The sequence below is a fragment of the Nyctereutes procyonoides genome, unplaced genomic scaffold (genome assembly GCF_905146905.1).
Source record: "Nyctereutes procyonoides isolate TBG_1078 unplaced genomic scaffold, NYPRO_anot_genome, whole genome shotgun sequence".
NCBI lineage: Eukaryota > Metazoa > Chordata > Mammalia > Carnivora > Canidae > Nyctereutes > Nyctereutes procyonoides.
This window is the reverse complement of record NW_026575125.1, coordinates 101,998,268-102,016,502: the sequence shown is the minus strand read 5'-3', so window position 1 is coordinate 102,016,502 and position 18,235 is coordinate 101,998,268.

Genomic DNA, 18,235 nt, shown 5'->3' with positions numbered 1-18,235 from the left:
TTAGTACATCTTTGATAGTGGCTTTTTTTTTTCATCTATGTGTTTCAGTCAACAAACATTACACTATGAGGAGAGGACAAGTATTTTCCCTGGTCTGACTGGGGTCTGTATGACAGTTGATGTGAAATGTTGGGGCCTGGGAGTGAATGATCAAGAAAGAATTCTTGAGATGTCTTTGGCGCAAAAAAAGGTAGTTTTATTAAAGCACGGGGACAGGACCTATGGACAGAAAGAGTTGCACTGAGGTTATGACAGGTGACAGGTGACAGGTTACTTTTAAGTCAGGAGAGGGTTTGGGATAGTGGAAGTCTGTAAAGAATTGGGAAGCAAAGTTTCCAGGACCTTGAGGGGCTAGCTGCTGTTAGAATAAGGTCATTCAGGGGTACCTGGGTGGCTCAGCCTGACCTCTCTGCTCAGTGTAGAGTCTGCTTCATATTCTCTCCCCCTCCCTCTCCCCCTCTCCCTCCAGCCAGTTCCCTCTCTCTCTCTCATCTCAAATAAATATCTAAAATCTTTAAAAAAGAATAAAGTCATTCACCACTGTCTAATAGAACCTTAGTCATCATGAGTCCCTTCAGATGTATATCAGTGGGTTATATACTTGAAGGATGATTGCTAATATATATCTTGGCGACAGGGGGGCATAGAGAAAGGAAGCTTCTAAAGGTATTTTCATATGTTAAAGAAGACTTTCAGGATCCTGGAGGTGGGCCTAATGTCAAGCTAGGGTTGTCTTTTACCTCTAGCTAAGTATTAACATTGAGGCACCTGAGTTCCTGGAGAAAGGCCACTCTGCCTGTCCCAAGGACTTATCAATGGGCTGTAAGTTGTAAGGAAGTTTAATTATTTTCCAATATTTCTTTTTAAAATTTTTTTAAAGATTTTATTTGTTTATTCATGAGACACACACACACACACACACACAGAGAGAGAGAGAGAGAGAGAGAGAGAGGCAGAGACATAGGCAGCGGGAGAAGCAGGCTCCATGCAGGGAGCCTGATGTGGGACTCAATCCCGGGACTCCAGGATCACGCCCTGGGCTGAAGGCAGGCGCTAAACCACTGAGCCACCCAGGGATTCCCTCCAATATTTCTTTTGCCTTTGTTTTTCATATCAACAGTCACTTTCCTCCACATTCTAAGCTAACTCAGATTTTTTTGGTGGAAATATATTAAGTATTTAAATAATTTAAGAAAACATTTTGGTCTGCCCATCTGCTCAGGTTACTTTTTTGAACCATTCTAAAAAACACCAGCAGATTACTTGTCCTGAAACACCAAGTTGAGAGTAGCATTTCCCTACTCACTGGAGTCTAGTGGCTCTCTACTGCCTATCAACTTCAGAATTTCCCAGCCTGGCAGTCAAGGCTATGCCTGGGTCCTTTAGAGTTATATCCTATACTGCTCTATCATAAGGAGTTATTAGATGGCTAATAACCAAAGTGGATCTTTTGTTATTTACTATAAGCACTGTCCTGGAAAATGCTTTGGAAGGGAAAAATAGAAGGAGATAGGGTTTGGGGCACAATGTGAGTAATGTCGAGTTGAAGAAAATTAAGGTCCAACAGACTCAAGAAGAGTTCTACACCCCCTACCCATACAGGTTAAGAGACTGTACTAGAAAGAAAGCTATTACCAAAGATAATTTTTTTTTACATTAAGGAAGACTTCTCTGCTTGACATGGCAAACATTTGTTTACCAAACAGTCGCTCTTCCCATCTTCCTGTGAGTTATCTTACTCCCTTTGAAATCCCAGGTCCCTATCCCCTTCTTAGCTGAAGATGGTGCAGAAACCTCAATTGCTTATCTGTGAGCCTCTCATGTCTTTGTGGGGTTTCCTATATGCACATAATTAAATATTTTTCCTGTTAATCTGCTTTATGTAAATTTAATTATTGGGCCATCCAAAGAACCTAGAAAGGAAAAAGAAGAAAATTTTCCTCCCCTACAAAGAAAAAGTGGAGAATCACTATGGGGATTTCAGTATGTAGGTGTCTGTGTATGTGTATCATCCAGCCAACTTTTCTCATGTTCTAAGAAGAGTTTGAAGGGGAGCAAAATATACCACCCCTAAATATGTCTCCTTAGCACATTGGCTATTGTAAGCTGATTATTTTTTAAGAGAGGGGAGGGGCAGTGGGAGAGAGAGAGAGAGAGAATCTCAAGCAGACTCCCCACTGAGCACAGAGCCTGATGCAGGGCCTTATCCCATGACCTGAGATCATGACCTGAGCAAAACCAAGAGTTGGAAGCTCAATTGACTGAGTCACCCAGGGGCCCCTAGGCTGGTTATTTTTAAGAAACAGTGGATGCATGTAAAGCTCTGAAAACCCCTTTGTATGAGACATTTACATTTATAATGGAAATCTCCATTTTTAAGAGCATCTCACTGACTGTACCAGGAAGTGGGGGATGGCTTTAAGTCTCTAGAAACTGTTTATCCATGGAGAAGGTAATGACTTAAATCAACAGTCTTACCCTTGTTTACTGTAGTTTTCCCAGTCACTTCCCCAAACTCTCTACGCCATCTTTTGTCTTTAGCTGAACATGGTAGTTAAGGTGATGGCTTCAGCCATTTTGGAAAGTAACTCAGATTTCCCTGGTCTCTGCCAAGTACAAAGGAGATATACACATTATTAAGCTTTTGTTTTTCTCCTGTTAATCTGTCTCATATTAATTTAATTCTTACACCAGCCAAAGAACCTGGAATGGAAGAAGCGAAAACCTTTCTGCCCCTACGACTTCCACTGGGAAGAGCAGGTGGGAAAAGCCATTTCCGCAGTCTATACTGTTGCAAGTGGAATGACTGTTATCCCTTCAACCTGCTTCAGTTTTTCTTGCCTTCACCCTTGGGCTTTCCTTCTCTCTTCCACCTAGGGTGGGTACTCCCTACACCATCTCCATCTATGAAAATCCCATCCAGGGGGATCCCTGGGTGGCGCAGCGGTTTGGCGCCTGCCTTTAGCCCAGGGCGCGATCCTGGAGACCCGGGATCGAACCCCACGTCGGGCTCCCGGTGCATGGAGCCTGCTTCTCCCTCTGCCTGTGTCTCTGCCTCTCTCTCTCATTCAGTGTGACTATCATAAATAAATAAAAATTAAAAAAAAAAAGAAAATCCCATCCAGGGATCCCTGGGTGGTGCAGTGGTTTAGCGCCTGCCTTTGGCCCAGGGCGCGATCCTGGAGACCCGGGATCCAGTCCCACGTCGGGCTCCCAGTACATGGAGCCTGCTTCTCCCTCTGCCTGTGTCTCTGCCTCTCTCTCTCTCTCTCTCTCTCTCTCTCTCTCTCTCTCTGTGACTATCATAAATAAACTAAAAAAAAAAATTTAAAAAGAAAATCCCATCCAGCCATCAGGGCCACGTTCAATCTCACTTCCAACTCTTGTTTCTTCCCTCTCTTTTCAGCTCTTTCTATACTGGACATGTGGTGTCAGTCTCCAATCCTGTACTCCAGTGGTTTGTGTTCTTCCTTGATAGCAGGGCTGCCAGGAAGCTGTTCTGGTGGTGCCCTGAATAAAAGTTCCTGGCTGAGAAGGCAAATGGGGGCTGAAACCAGGCACCTTTTCTAATTTACACAAAGATACTGTGTGCTAGCAGTTCTGCCTGACAGATAGCTTCTGGAGGACAGAGACTAGATCATAACCATCTTTGTGCCACCCCCAGCACTTTGACCTGGAGTCCTCCTCGTGGGCGTCAAACTGGGCTCTTCTCCCCCTCCTTCTGATGGTTGATTTTTTTGAGATTTTATTTATTTATTCATGAGAGACAGAGAGAGAGAGAGAGAGAGAGGCAGAGACATAGGCAGAGGGAGAAGCAGGCTCCCTGCGGGGAGTCCAATGCAGGACTCGATCCCAGGACCCCAGGATCATGCCCTGAGCTGAACGAAGGCAGGCGCTCAACCACTGAGCCATCCAGGTGTCCCCTGATGGTTGATTTTAAGTGTCAACTTGACTGGGCTAAGGGATGCTCAGATAGCTAGTAAAACTTTATTTCTGGGTGTGTCTGACAGAGAGTTTTGGAAAAGGTTAGTATTTGAATGAGTAGACTGAGTAGAAAAAGATCCACCCTGACCAATGTGGCCAGGCATCACCTACTCCACTGAGGGCCCCAGTAGAACAAAAAGGCAGCTGAAGAGCAAATCTTCTCTCTCACTTCTGGAGCTAGGATGTCTCTCTTCTCCTGCCCTTGGGCATTGGAGCTCCTGGTAGGGACTCATACTGAAATATGCCAACAGCTTTCCTGCTTCTTGAAGCTGCACATGTCCTATGGTGGCATAGCTCAGCCTTCAGAATCACATGACCCAGTTCCTATCACGAATTTCCTCTTATATATCTGTATTATACCATTGGTTCTGTTTCTCTGGAGAAGTCTAGTATACTTTTTCACCCATCATATCCAATTAATCACCTGTCCTCCCTGTCCTGTCGATTCTGCCTCATAAATATCTCAATTCTACTCATTATGAATTTCCTTTGCTGCCTTCCCTAAGGCATCACTATCTTGGGATGCCTGGATGGCTCAGTCAGTAGAGCATGCGACTCTTGATCTTGGGGTTGTGAGGTCAAGCCCCATCCCATGTTGGGCATAGAGCTTGACCAAAAAAATAAGAAAAGAAAAGAAAAAAAACAGGTTTGTCATCTTGCTTAGAATTCAATAGAAATTCTAAAAAAAAAAAAGTTCTCAGCTTCCTGTCTTGCTCGCTCCCTACACATTCTCCTCACAGCTGCCATGTAATCTAAAACAGAAAATTGGTCGTGTCACACCTCATTGCCATACCTTCATGATCAGTTTCTACTCAAGCTTCATCTCTCTCTCCCTAACCACCACTTCCCTATCCGGCGTTGCCTAATCTTTCCATTCCTCAAAAACTTTATAATCTCTCTTTTATCCACACTTTTCCTTCTGCTTGAAGTTCTTCCTGCTAGCTCCTGCCTTTAACTGAATAACTCTTATTCATTTTTAGGTCCCAACTTGGACATCATGTTCTCCAATATCCTAAAATCAACCCCAAGTCCAGGCTAGATGCTCCTCATAGATGCTCATACAAATACATACCCTGCATTTCCCTTATTATACTTTACAGCAATTGTAAATGTCTCTGTCTCCTCTGCTAGACTGTAAGCTCTCAGAGGGCAGAAAGAAAGTCTGTCTTATTTATGGTTATTTCCCTCCCCTATCTCTTCCCACAGTGCTTGATACAGTAAGAGCCCAGTAGTCATTTGTTGAGTGAATACTTGAGCTCTACAGATTCATTAGTTATTATCTGGGAGATTTTTTAAAAGATCTTATTTATTTATTCATGAGAGACACAGAGATAAAGAGAGGCAGAGATATAGGCAGAGGGAGAAGCAGCCTCCATGCAGGGAGTCCCCCGAAGTGGGAGTTGATTCCAGGACTCTGGGATCATGCCCTGGGCCAAAGGCAGGCACTAAACCTCTGAGCCATCCAGGCGTCCCCTGGGAGATTTTTTAAAAAAGATTTTAAAATTTATTTTAGAGAGAAAGAAGGGGGAAAGGGAAAGAGAGGATCTCAAGCAGACTCCCTGCTGAGCATGGAATGGAACCTGACACCCAGCTCCAGCTCTCACAACCCTGAGATTATAACCTAAACTGAAATCAAGAATCGGATGCTCAACCAACTGAGCCACCCAGGTGCCCCCCCCGCCAAGGAGAGCTTTTTTTATATGAATTCAGATGGTACCAGTGGTAAATTTAACTTCATAATAAGAAAAAAATGTAAATGATTGGCTATCATTCATCAGCAGCAAGTATAATGCACCAATGCAGATAAATAGATCAGAATGAAGACTTTTGTGGAGCAGTGGGGGGGGGGGAGAAACAAAACACTCTGCATTGTTTGAATTTAGATAGAGCATCTAGGAAAATCCCACACACACCCGCTCCCGCCCATTTTTTTTTTAAGATTTTATTTATTTATTAATGAGAATACACAGAGAGGAGAGAGAGAGACAGGCAGAGGGAGAAGCAGGCTCCATGCAGGAAGCCTGACGTGGGATCCCAGGTCTCCAGGATCACACCCTAGGCTGCAGGCGGCGCTAAACCGCTGAGCCACCGGGGCTGCCCTCCCGCCCAGTTTATAAACATTCCTTTAACTGTGTTTACTCAGTGGCTATGGTTTCCTTGATTTAGTGGTGGTTGTTTTTTTCGCATGGTTTAAAATACCTTCAGCCAAAGTAGCTTTTATGAAAATTCCCAACCAGATGTGTTCTCTCCGTAATCTGAACTCTTCCATAAACCACTTACAGGGTTCTCATTATGATACATAGTGTTGCAATGATGAGGTTACAGGACTTAACCACTCTCCTACTTTGTCAGCTTCTTGAGGGCAGGGACTGTTTTGTTTTTGTAGCCCAAGCTTTCAGCAAATGCATAATAGTATCTAGGGAATATTTATTGAATAAATGGATGCAATAGTCAAAAGATCCACCAATTATTTGCAGCTCAGGTATAGGCCAGGATGAAACAACATCTCATGCAATATACAGGATGCAGCATTCAGTCTGCTGTTCCTTATTCCTGACAGCAGCCATTTCTTTCTAGATGTTGTACATAGTCCTTATTTATTTAATTGGAACTCAACTGAATCAAAAGAAACAAATGCAGGTGAGTTGGAGTTCATCAATATTAAAAGCTTGTATGCTGGCAAAGGATACCATCAAGGAAGTGAGATAACAATCCACAGAATGGCAGAAAATATTGGTAAGTCCTTTATCTGTTAAGGATTGAGCATCCAATCCATATATATATATATATGATTGACATCCACACACATATATATATATACACACATATATATATGGAGATACACACATATGTATGTGTATATATATATGTGTATGTGTATATACGTATATATGTATGTGTGTATATATATATATATATATCTCTTACAATGCAACAGTAACAAGACAACCCACCTAGGGACACCTGGGTTAAACATCCGACTCTTGATTTCGGCTCAAGTCATGATCTCAGGGTTATGGGACCGAGCCCGAGGTCAGGCTCCCCACTCAGTGCAGAGGCTGTTTGCCCTTCTCCCTTTGCTCCTCCCTGACTCTCCCTCTCTCTCAAGTAAATAAATAAAATCTTTATTTTTAAAAAAGATTTTATTTATTTATTCATGAATGACACAGAGAGAGGCAGAGACACAGGCAGAGGGAGAAGCAGGCTCCCTCTGGGAAGCCTGATGTGGGACTCGATCCCAGGACTCTGGAGATCATGACCTGAGCCAAAGGCAGATGCTCAACCACTGAGCCACCCAGGTGCCCCTACAATCTTTAAAAAATAAATAAATAAAACACAATCCACCCAATTAGTATAGGAGCAGAGGATCTGAATAGACATTTTCCCAATAAAGATCTACATACTTCCAACAGGCACTTGGAAAAATGCTCAACATCATTAACCATTAGGGATGCAAGTCAGAACTGCAGTGAGATACCACTTAATACCTATCAGGATGACATAATAATATAATAATATAATAATAATAATAATAATAATAATAATAAATGTGGGCAAAGATGTGGAGAAATTGGACTCCCCTTCAATGCTGGTGGGAATGTAAGATGGTTGAAAGATAGGCTTACAATTTCTCAAACAATAAAACAGAGATCATATGACCCAGCCATTCAATTCTTAGCTATGTACCCAAGACAAAGGAAAACATTAACACAAAAACCCATAGGTGTTTGTTCATGGAAACATTATTTATAATGTGATAATAGCTAAAAAGTGGAAATAATCTACAATATATAAGGAACTCGTGTAACTCAATAGCAAAACACCAAATAACCCAATTTAAAAATGGCCAAGGATTTGAACAGACATTTCTCAAAAGGAGACATCCAGATGGCTAACAGATATGTGAAAAAGTGGTCAACATCACTCATCTTCAGGGAAACACAAATAAAACCATTATGAGGTATCACCTCATACCTGTTAGAATTAGTATGATCAGAAAGACAAAAGGTAACAAGTGTTGGCAGGGGCGTGGAGAAAAAGGAACCCTTGTGCACGTTGGTGGGAATGGAAATTGGTGCAGCCATTATAGAAAATAGTATAGAGTTTCTTCAAAAAATTAAAAATAGAACTACGTTATGATCCAGCAATCCCACTTCTGGGTATATAGTCAGAGGAAATGAAATCAGTATCTTGAAGAGTAATCTGCACTCCCATGTTCCTTGCAGCACTATTCATAATAGCCAAGATATGGAAGCAATCTAAATATCCATTGACGGATGGATAAAGAAAAAAAATATGTATACACAATGGAATATTAATAGTCTTTAAAAAGGAAAATGTTGCCATTTGTGACAATATAGATGAAACTGGAAGACATTATGCTAAGTGAAATAAGCCAGTGAAATACTGGATGATCTTACTTAAATGTGAAATCTAAAAATGTCAAATTCTGGGCAGCTCCAGTGGCTCAGCGGTTTAGTGCTACCTTCAGCCTGGGGATGGGATCCTGGAGACCTGAGATTGAGACCCATGTCAGGCTCCCTGCATGGAGCCTGCTTCTCCCTCTGCCTGTGTCTCTGCCCCCCCCTCTGTCTCTCATGAATAAATAAAAATCTTTAAAAAATAAATAAAAACGTCAAATTCGTAGAAACAGGAGTATAATGGTGATTACTGTGGGGAGGGGAGGAGAGGAAACAGGGAGATGTTGGTCAAGGGGTGCAAAGTTTCAATTTTACAGGATGAGTACATTCTGGAGATCTAATGTACAATAATGTGACTATGAAAATAATATTGTACTGTATACTTGCAATTTGTTAAGGGGGCATATTTTTTAAAAAATATTTTATTTTTAAGTAAACTCTACATCCAGCGTGGGGCTTGAACTCACAACCTTGAGATGTAGAGTCTCACGCTGTTCTGACTGAGCCAGCTGGACGCCCCAAGGGGGTACATTTTAAGTGTTCTCTCCACACACAAAAAAGTGATAACTATGCTAGGTAATGGTTGCGTTAGTTTCATTATAATGAATATTTCACAATATATACTATGTTAAATCAAGTTGTACATCTTAAATACATGTAATTTTTTAAAGATTTTATTTCTTTATTCCTTAGAGACACACAGAGAGAGGCAGAGACTGTCATAGGCAGAGGGAGAAGCAGCCTTCCCACGAGGAGCCCAATGTGGGACTTGATCCCAGGACCCTGGGATTACACCCTGAGCTGAAGGCAGATGCTCAACCGCTGAGCCACCCAGGCATCCCAATACATATAATTTTTAATTGTCAACTATAACAATGAAATTGAGAAATATGTAAAGATACATAGAAATTACCAGAAAAAGTGGAAAAAACCCACATGCCCATCAACTGATGAATGGATAAACAAAATGTGGTATATCCTCACAATGGAATATTATTAAACCATAAAAAGAAATGAAGTACTAACACGTGTCACAGCTTGGATGAACCTTGAAAACATTCTGCTAAGGTAAAGAAGCATGTCAAAGAAGATCAGGTAGGCTGGTTCAATGTGCAGTGATGTTTATGATTAATTGATCACAGCCAGTCACAGATTTCTTTGTTCCTTCTCTACTCCCACTGCTTCGCTTGACTAGCCTTAAAAAATCTTGTAATATATTATTCCACTTATATGAAATGTTCAAAATAGGCAAATCTACAAATGCAGAAAGTAGACTGGTTGTTGAGGACTCACCACCTAATGGGTAACGGTTTCTGCGGAGATGAAGTTCTAAAATTTGATGATGACACTGGTTGTACAACCTTGTAAAAGGTACTAAAAGCCACGGAATTGTAGACTTTAGAAGGATAAACTTTACGGTATGTGAATTATATCTCAATAAAGCTGTTATTTTTAAAAAGGGAAACAAATAAAAATTTCCTATCACCCCAATTCACTTCCAGTCCTTGTCAGTGCTTACACATATATTTATTCGTATCTTTATCAGTGAGTGCCCAGTATAGTGTGCTACGCTTTTTCATTTAACATCATTTCACATACATTCCCATGTGTCGTTTTAACCTAGTTTATACATTTGTCAATTTTAAAATAAAATTTTATCAAAGTGTGGCAGATATAATACATAGAAAAATCCACAAATTATATGAGTACAGCTTGGCGAATTTTCCCAGAGTCACACATCTATTTGTCATTTTGTATAGCAAAAATTACATGCATCATGGTGCTGTGTTATAATTTGCTTAGCTATTTCCCTATTTGGGGGTACCTTTTGAGTTGTTTTTGACTTTTCAAAATTATAAATAACAATGCCAGGATCATCTTTATATGTATTACTGCCCAATATATATAGAATAACTCAAGTTATTTCTATATTCTCCAAAGCAAGATTAATGGATCAAGAGAATGTCAAATACCTGTAGACTGCTTCTTCTAAAATTACAAATTAATTTCTAGTTCCATGAGCAATATATAACTGTACCTAACTCATGAGAGCTTCACGAACATTAAGTTTTCTCATTTTAATCTTTACTATCCTAGTTACAAGGTGTATAATAGCACTTTACGTCTGGATTTCTACTCTGCCATTGCCAGAGTGACTGTTCATCTGTGGGGAAATTTAATGTCTGTAGTTCTCATGCGGAAGCTCCCCATCTCCTTTGCCCACTTTTCTAGTAGTGGGCATCTAGAAATCTGGATGTCGATTTCATGTCTTTTTCTCAATTCCAAATGTATTTTAACAGCGTGATTTCACTGATTATATTTTCACATTTGTGTTTCCATCTTGTAGCTTTCAAAATATTTGTTTTATTTATTTAAAGTATAATTGACTGTTTTATTTTATGTCATTGCAAAAATATTCATTAAAATGTGATAAATTATAGCTTCCATTTATCTGATAAACAGTTTTCTCCGTTCCGCAACTGGGGTAAAAATGTGAGTGCATTTTCTTCTTAATGTTTTTATTATACTTAAGTCTTTGAATCACCTTGGATTTATTTTACTCTATGATTTAAGCTATAGATCTAAGTTACTTTTATCCATATTGCAATCCATTAATTAAGTAGTGATTTCTTTTTCTATTATTGTTTATGGTTTGCCAGATGCTGAATTATTAAATAATCAATTATATTCTGGAATATTAATATTTCCTTGAGCATTTATAATCCAAGTATATGTGCTGATAATTTGTTTTGAAATCTTTTTTTTAAAATTTTTATTTTTTTATTTATGATAGTCACAGAGAGAGAGAGAGAGGCAGAGACACAGGCAGAGGGAGAAGCAGGCTCCATGCACCGGGAGCCCGATGTGGGATTCGATCCTGGATCTCCAGGATCGCGCCCTGGGCCAAAGGCAGGCGCCAAACCGCTGCGCCACCCAGGGATCCCTTGTTTTGAAATCTTAAAAGAATGAGGCTACCATAATTGTGATCTTTCAGGAGAATTTTTCTAACAACTTGTCAAAGTCTATAAAACTGCTTTCATTTGAATGGTGTTAAATTTATATGCAAACATAGCTATCTTTACAATATTTGGTCCCTCAAGTATTATTTTTTCTTGGTAAATAGCATCATTATTTCATGTCCTTTCTCTACTTCTCCTGATGGTATTTCATCATTTTCTTTCAATGTATCTTTTTTTCCTCTCAAATTAAACGAATGACTAAGTATTTAATATGTTGCCATCATTGTGAATCTCCTTTTTCATTATATTGTCTAGCTTGGTGTCACTCTTATTAGGAATGCAACTGACTTGTCATTTATCTTCTATTATACCACTCTGCTGGATATATTTATTTAAATTTTAATGAATTTTGCATTGATGCCTGGGACTTCATTATATAGTACCATCATTTGAGAGGAGTGATATTTTCATTTCTCCCTTCCACATATTTATAGCTCATTTCATTTTCTTCAATCTTATTTTATTACCAAGTTAATTAAGACTGATGAGAGGGACATCCTTGTCATATTTATGTTTGTAAGAGTGTCTCCAGTGCATCTGGCTCTTGATTTTAGGTGTGTATAATGATCCTGTTAAGAAAGATAATCTTTTGTATGTCAACTACACTTCAATAAAAAAAATTATATAAGGGAATCCTCAACTCTCTTTTCACATCGAACATAATTTGTAGAATAAATAAAATTACCTCAGGATAAAAAATAAAATCTTCCATGTCTTTCCATTTTGTTTAACCAGTGAAAGTTTTGAATTTTGAGAAATATCTCCTCAGCATCTTTGGAGTATCAGGCCTCAGCTCAGACAGTCCCAGAGAGGCCTTCCATCATAACCTTATCTAATATGCCCACTCATCTCTGGCCACACTCTATCATGTCACTCTGTCTTATTTTCATCAGAGCACTTGTCACCACGTGAAACTCCTCTAGTTAGTTTTGCCTCACTGGCTTCCCTTTTGCTGGTTTCCTTCGCTGTTGTATCCTAGTACCTAGAATAGTGCCTGATACTTGTGATGCAGTCCACACATCTTTTCTGAAGGCATAAACGGATACACTTTTGTGATTATATCCATTAATGTGATATGTTAAAAGTGCTTCTATGGTTATAACAGTTTGGTACTTAGCTTACAGCAGTTTCCTTGTTTTCTTTTTGTTATGATCTTAATTAGAATTCTAGCGTCTATTGTCATAAAACTGACCTGTAATTTCCTTTCTTGATATTGTTGTTTTGGAATAATAAAATAAAAACCATATTTACCTCATAAAACAAGTTTGGTAGTATACCTTTTTGTGTATTTTTACTGTGTAACTTACTGAATGTTTAATAGAAGAATTGTTTCTCAGAAAAATTCTCCAGTAAATGGATCAGAGTCAGGTGCCTGATTTTACATTATTTTATTTTATTTTTACTTATTCTCAAATTTCAGGTTTATTGAGGTAGGGTAACTACACTATTTGAATATTTCTTTTTCTGTCATTTCCTCTATGAATAGTCTATTTATGCTAACTTACCCGTGTCATTGTTGGTATTGTTTATATTGTGTAGGTCCTCATTCCTAGCTACTCAGTTATCACTTTCATTAGCTGGTAGCTGAGAAGGATAACTCACCCAACTTAACCCTCAACTCACTCAACAAACACTTTTGAATCACTACCCTTGGTGCTGGTGGCACAAAAATGAGGAAGATACAATTGGACCATAGTTTTTTTTCTTTTTCCTTTTTAAGATTTTATTTATTTATTTATGAGAGAGACACAGAGAGAGAGAGGCAGAGACACAGGCAGAGGGAGAAGAAGGCTCCATGCAGGGACCACGACATGGGACCTGATCCTGGGACTCCAGGATCATGGCCTGGGCTGAAGGCATGCGCTAAACCACTAAGCCACTCAGGCGTCCCAAAGTGACAGGTGTTTGTTTTTAAGATCTTATTTATTTATTCATCACACACACACACACACACACACACACACACACACACACACAGGACATAGGCAGGGGGAGAAGCAGGCTCCATGCAGGGAGCCCGATGTGGGACTCGATCCGGGGTCTCCAGGATCATACCCCAGACTGCAGGCGGCACTAAACCATAGTTTGATTAGAAAGTGTGTTAGTCTCTGTTTGTGGCCCCCTTAATCCCACCCCAAACTACTCTCTGACCTTCCCTGTGCTCTGGGAGTCTGACCTCTAATAAGTCCAACCACCAAGGCTCTCCTGCCCCCTGGCTTCAGGTAGGATTCCATCTTTGGGAGGTATGGGAGGTTGGCATAGTTATTCCCCTGGCTTTCTCCCTTCTAGGCTGCATTTTGATGACTGCCTCATTCTTCTATCGCGAAAGCTCCTGTCGGACGGCCCATCTCTTACAGCTCCATTTCTTGCCACAGCCCGTTAACCTTAAAATTATAAAACTGCCACTTATCTTACCAGCAAAAATGGGTTTATTTGGGGAGAGCATTGAATTACAACCTGAGACAAGAAAGCTATTGCAAAATCATAGGCAATTCTAAAGGAAGAAAAACAGTAAGGCTCTTTTATAAAGTAAAGGGGGGGGCAGTTGGGAAGGACAATTGTAAACAAGAAGTCCATTGGAGGAAACTGGGACTTCCAAGTATTGTAGCCTCTCATTGGCTGAGCTGTGACTGACTCTCATTGGCTGGGCTGTTGTGGGGGCAGGCAGGGGGAAGCCTTCCTTCCTGCTGGGGTAGTAAAGCAGTGTCTGTGGGCAAGGTCTGGCTCTTCCTGCTGGGTCTGCAATTGACTTTGAGTAGTAGGGAGTGAGAGTCGCCCCTGCCAAACTTTCTGATCCCATTATAGTGAGGTTTCCCTTTATTGATTTTTACATCCCCTAACATCATTTCTGCTCCTTGCCCCTTAGGGCTAGGGTGGTATTTGACTTGTTGCTGTTGTGAGCCCCAGGGCACTTCAGCACCCCTTGTTAGTTCCCTTAACCCTGTGGGCATTATTGCAAACAGTCCCTTTATTAGTATCCAGTAAAACCTTTTGGAGTGTGCCATCTGTTTCCTGTCAGGAGCCTGGCTGATACAGGGAAACAGATAGATAAATGTATAATTAAAGTATAGTGCAATACATGTTTTAATAGAGATAAACATGAGGTGCTATAGAAACAGAGAAGACGGGCATGTAATCCCAAGTGTTTTGAATTTCTCTTCTAAGCGTTGTAAAATTGCTTTTCTCATCTCTGATTTACTATGTTGGGTTTTTTTTTCTGTCTTGTAAATCATTTGACTAAAAATTCTGCTAATTTTTCAAAGAAACAGCTATTGGTGTGCCTACCAAATACTTTTTATCTTTTCCATTTTGCTTATTTTTATTGGCTTTTCTATTTCCATATTTTGGGTGCCTGCTTGATTTTTTTAATTAATTAATTTTTTAGAGGTGAGGGGGGGACAGAAGGAGAGAGAATCTCAAGCAGACTCTATGCTCAGCGCAGAGCCAGATGCAGGGCTTCATCTGATGACCCTGAGATCATGACCTGAGTCGAAATGAAGAGTTGGAGGCTTAACCCACTGAGCCACCCAGGTGTGCCTATTTCCTTTTAAAGGGCTTTTTAGTTCATCATGTTTCCCTCACCCTCTCTATCCTACTTATTAATACAGACATTTACAATGACAAGTTCTCCTTTAAGTACTAAATTGGCAGCATTCCATATATTATGAAATTCTTTATTTATATTTTCATTTAAAAACATTCTGCCATTTTGTATTGCATTTCCTCCTTGACTTGGAAGTCACCTAAGAGAGTCTTAAAAATTCAACATTGCTGTTTATTATTTCATTCCATTCTTGCAATATATTTTTAACGTTATTTTCATTATAGCCTGAGAAGGTGCTATATAGAATTTTTTATATTTACAAAATGAATGTTTGCATTTTCTGCATATGACTGGTTTTTGTGACATTGCTGCAGTAACTAAAAATGAAGTGTTTTCTACTGCTTGATCATGAAGTGATCTCCATGTAATAATGGTATCCAGCCCCAGAAGTCTCCTTCAAAATGTTATTCCAGCCCCTGCTTCCCTCATCAGGTGCCAGCACTTAAAGGGAGATCCCTGGAACATAACCTCCTTTTTTTTTTAAAGAGACCTGAACAAAGAACTAATCTGACTCAACCTTCAAGCCTTGCCCAATTTGGGGGGTGTTGTTTTTTTAGGTGTGAGGGGAGTGCTTTTTTTATTTTACTCCCCTAGCCACCGACTTTGTTCTTTCAATTGTGCCTTGACTGCTTCTTAGGAATGAATGAATGAATGCTTCTTTCTTCCCTCTCACAAATTTAGTTGCTCCTTTGAATCTACTTCAACTTTAGGCCACTTTGGGCAATGTGTCTCCTAGTTGCCTCTGCCCTTCAGCCTTGCAATGAACTCATGGACAAATGCCACCTCGGTTACTATGTTTGGCTTTGTTCATTCTTTGCCTGTGACAGAGGTGGCTAGCTGGCCTATAAAAAACAATCCTGTTCCCTCTTAACATAGTATGGAATTGTTCCTGGGATGTGGCTATAAAACCAGGGACTACATTTCCCAGCACCCTTTGCATCTAGGCACTGTCATGTTCTCTCCAGTGAAGTATGAGCTGATAAGGACTATGTCGCTTCTAGGTTGGGGCGTCTGAGAGGTGGTGGGGGTTTTACACTCTTTCTTTCCTCTTCTGATGACCGGGAGCAGAGGACTCTGGGATTCTATGACAGTGGTAGAAACACAGAATGGAAGCCATTTGGTTTCTTGATTATTACGAAGGAAAGCTGCCTGCCAACCAAGAACAGGCACATTCTACTCTTAAGTCAGTAAGAAACTTCTAATGTGGGATCCCTGGGTGGCGCAGCGGTTTGGCGCTTGCCTTTGGCCCAGGGCGCGATCCTGGAGACCCGGGATCAAATCCCACGTCAGGCTCCCGGTGCATGGAACCTGCTTCTCCCTCTGCCTATGTCTCTGCCTCTCTCTCTCTCTCTCTGTGACTATCATAAATAAATAAAAATTAAAAAAAAAAAAACTTCTAATGTGTTAGGCCACTGAAATGTTAAGGTTTATGTTTTACTGAATAAGCCACCATCACCCTAATATACTATAGACCATCGTATCTCAAATATTAAGATTGCTAATCGGGGATCCCTGGGTGGCTCAGAGGTTTAGTGCCTGCCTTTGGCCCAGAGCGTGATCCTGGAGTCCTGGGATTGAGTCCCACGTCAGGCTCCCTGCATGGAGCCTGCTTCTCCCTTTGCCTGTGTCTCTGCCTCTCTCCCTCCCTCTCTCTGTGTGTCTCTCATAAATAAATAAAATCTTAAAAAAAAAGGTTGTTAATGAAATTTAATTAGACTCTTCTTTTTTTAATTTTATTTACTTATTTATTTATTAGTAAATTAATTTTTTATTGGTGTTCAATTTACCAACATACAGAATAACACCCAGTGCTCATCCCGTCAAGTGTCCCCCTCAGTGCCCGTCACCCATTCACCCCCACTCCCCGCCCTCCTCCCCGTCCACCACCCCTAGTTTGTTTCCCAGAGTTAGGAGTCTTTATGTTCTGTCTCCCTTTCTGATATTTCCCACACATTTCTTCTCCCTTCCCTTCTATTCCCTTTCACTATTATTTATATTCCCCAAATGAATGAGAACATACACTGTTTGTCCTTCTCCGATTGACTTACTTCACTCAGCATAATACCCTCCAGTTCCATCCACGTTGAAGCAAATGGTGGGTATTTGTCGTTTCTAATGGCTGAGTAATATTCCATTGTACACATAAACCACACCTTCTTTATCCATTCATCTTTCGATGGACACCGAGGCTCCTTCCACAGTTTGGCTATTGTGGACATTGCTGCTAGAAACATCGGGGTGCAGGTGTCCCGGCGTTTCATTGCATCTGAATCTTTGGGGTAATTAGACTCTTCTGATATTTCTGTCAGTTCTATTTTTCAACATATATTCCTGTATTGTTCTTAGGGACATAAAAATTGAGAATATTAGGTTTTGTTGACTTTCTTTAATTTTAATTTTATTTTTTAAAGTAATCTTGACAACCAACATGGGGCTCAAACTCACAGCCCTGAAATCAAGAGTCACATGCTCCATAGACTGAACCATCCAGGTGCCCCAGGTTTGACTAACTTTATCATAGTTTCCTTGTTTAATCTCTTATTCTTTTGCTGTGATATCCATATTGTCTTATATGATTATAAATCACCATTTTACTGGCATTTGTATTAACTATAATATACCTTAAACCAGCTCTTAAATTTGAATCAGTTCATGTATTTTTATTTAAAATACATTTCTCAAAAAAAATAAAAATAAAATAAAATACATTTCTCTGGCAGCCCGGGTGGTTCAGCGGTTTAGCACCGCCTTCAGCCCAGGGCGTGGTCCTGGAGACCCGGGATCGAGTCCCATGTCAGGCTCCTTGCATGGAGCCTGCTTCTCCCTCTGCCTGTGTCTCTGCCTCTCTCTGTCTCTCTCAAGAATAAATAAATAGGGATCCCTGGGTGGCGCAGTGGTTTGGCGCCTGCCTTTGGCCCAGGGCGCGATCCTGGAGACCCAGGATCGAATCCCACGTCGGGCTCCCGGTGCATGGAGCCTGCTTCTCCCTCTGCCTGTGTCTCTGCCTCTCTCTCTCATTCTGTGTGACTATCATAAATAAATAAAATTTTTTAAAAAAAGAATAAATAAATAAAATCTTTAAAAAAATAAAATACATTTCCTGGGGGGCACCTGGGTGGTTCAGTCTGTTAAGCATCTGCCTTTGGCTCAGGGTCATGATCCTGGCATCCTGGGATCAAGCCCCATATCAGGCTCCTTGCTCTCTT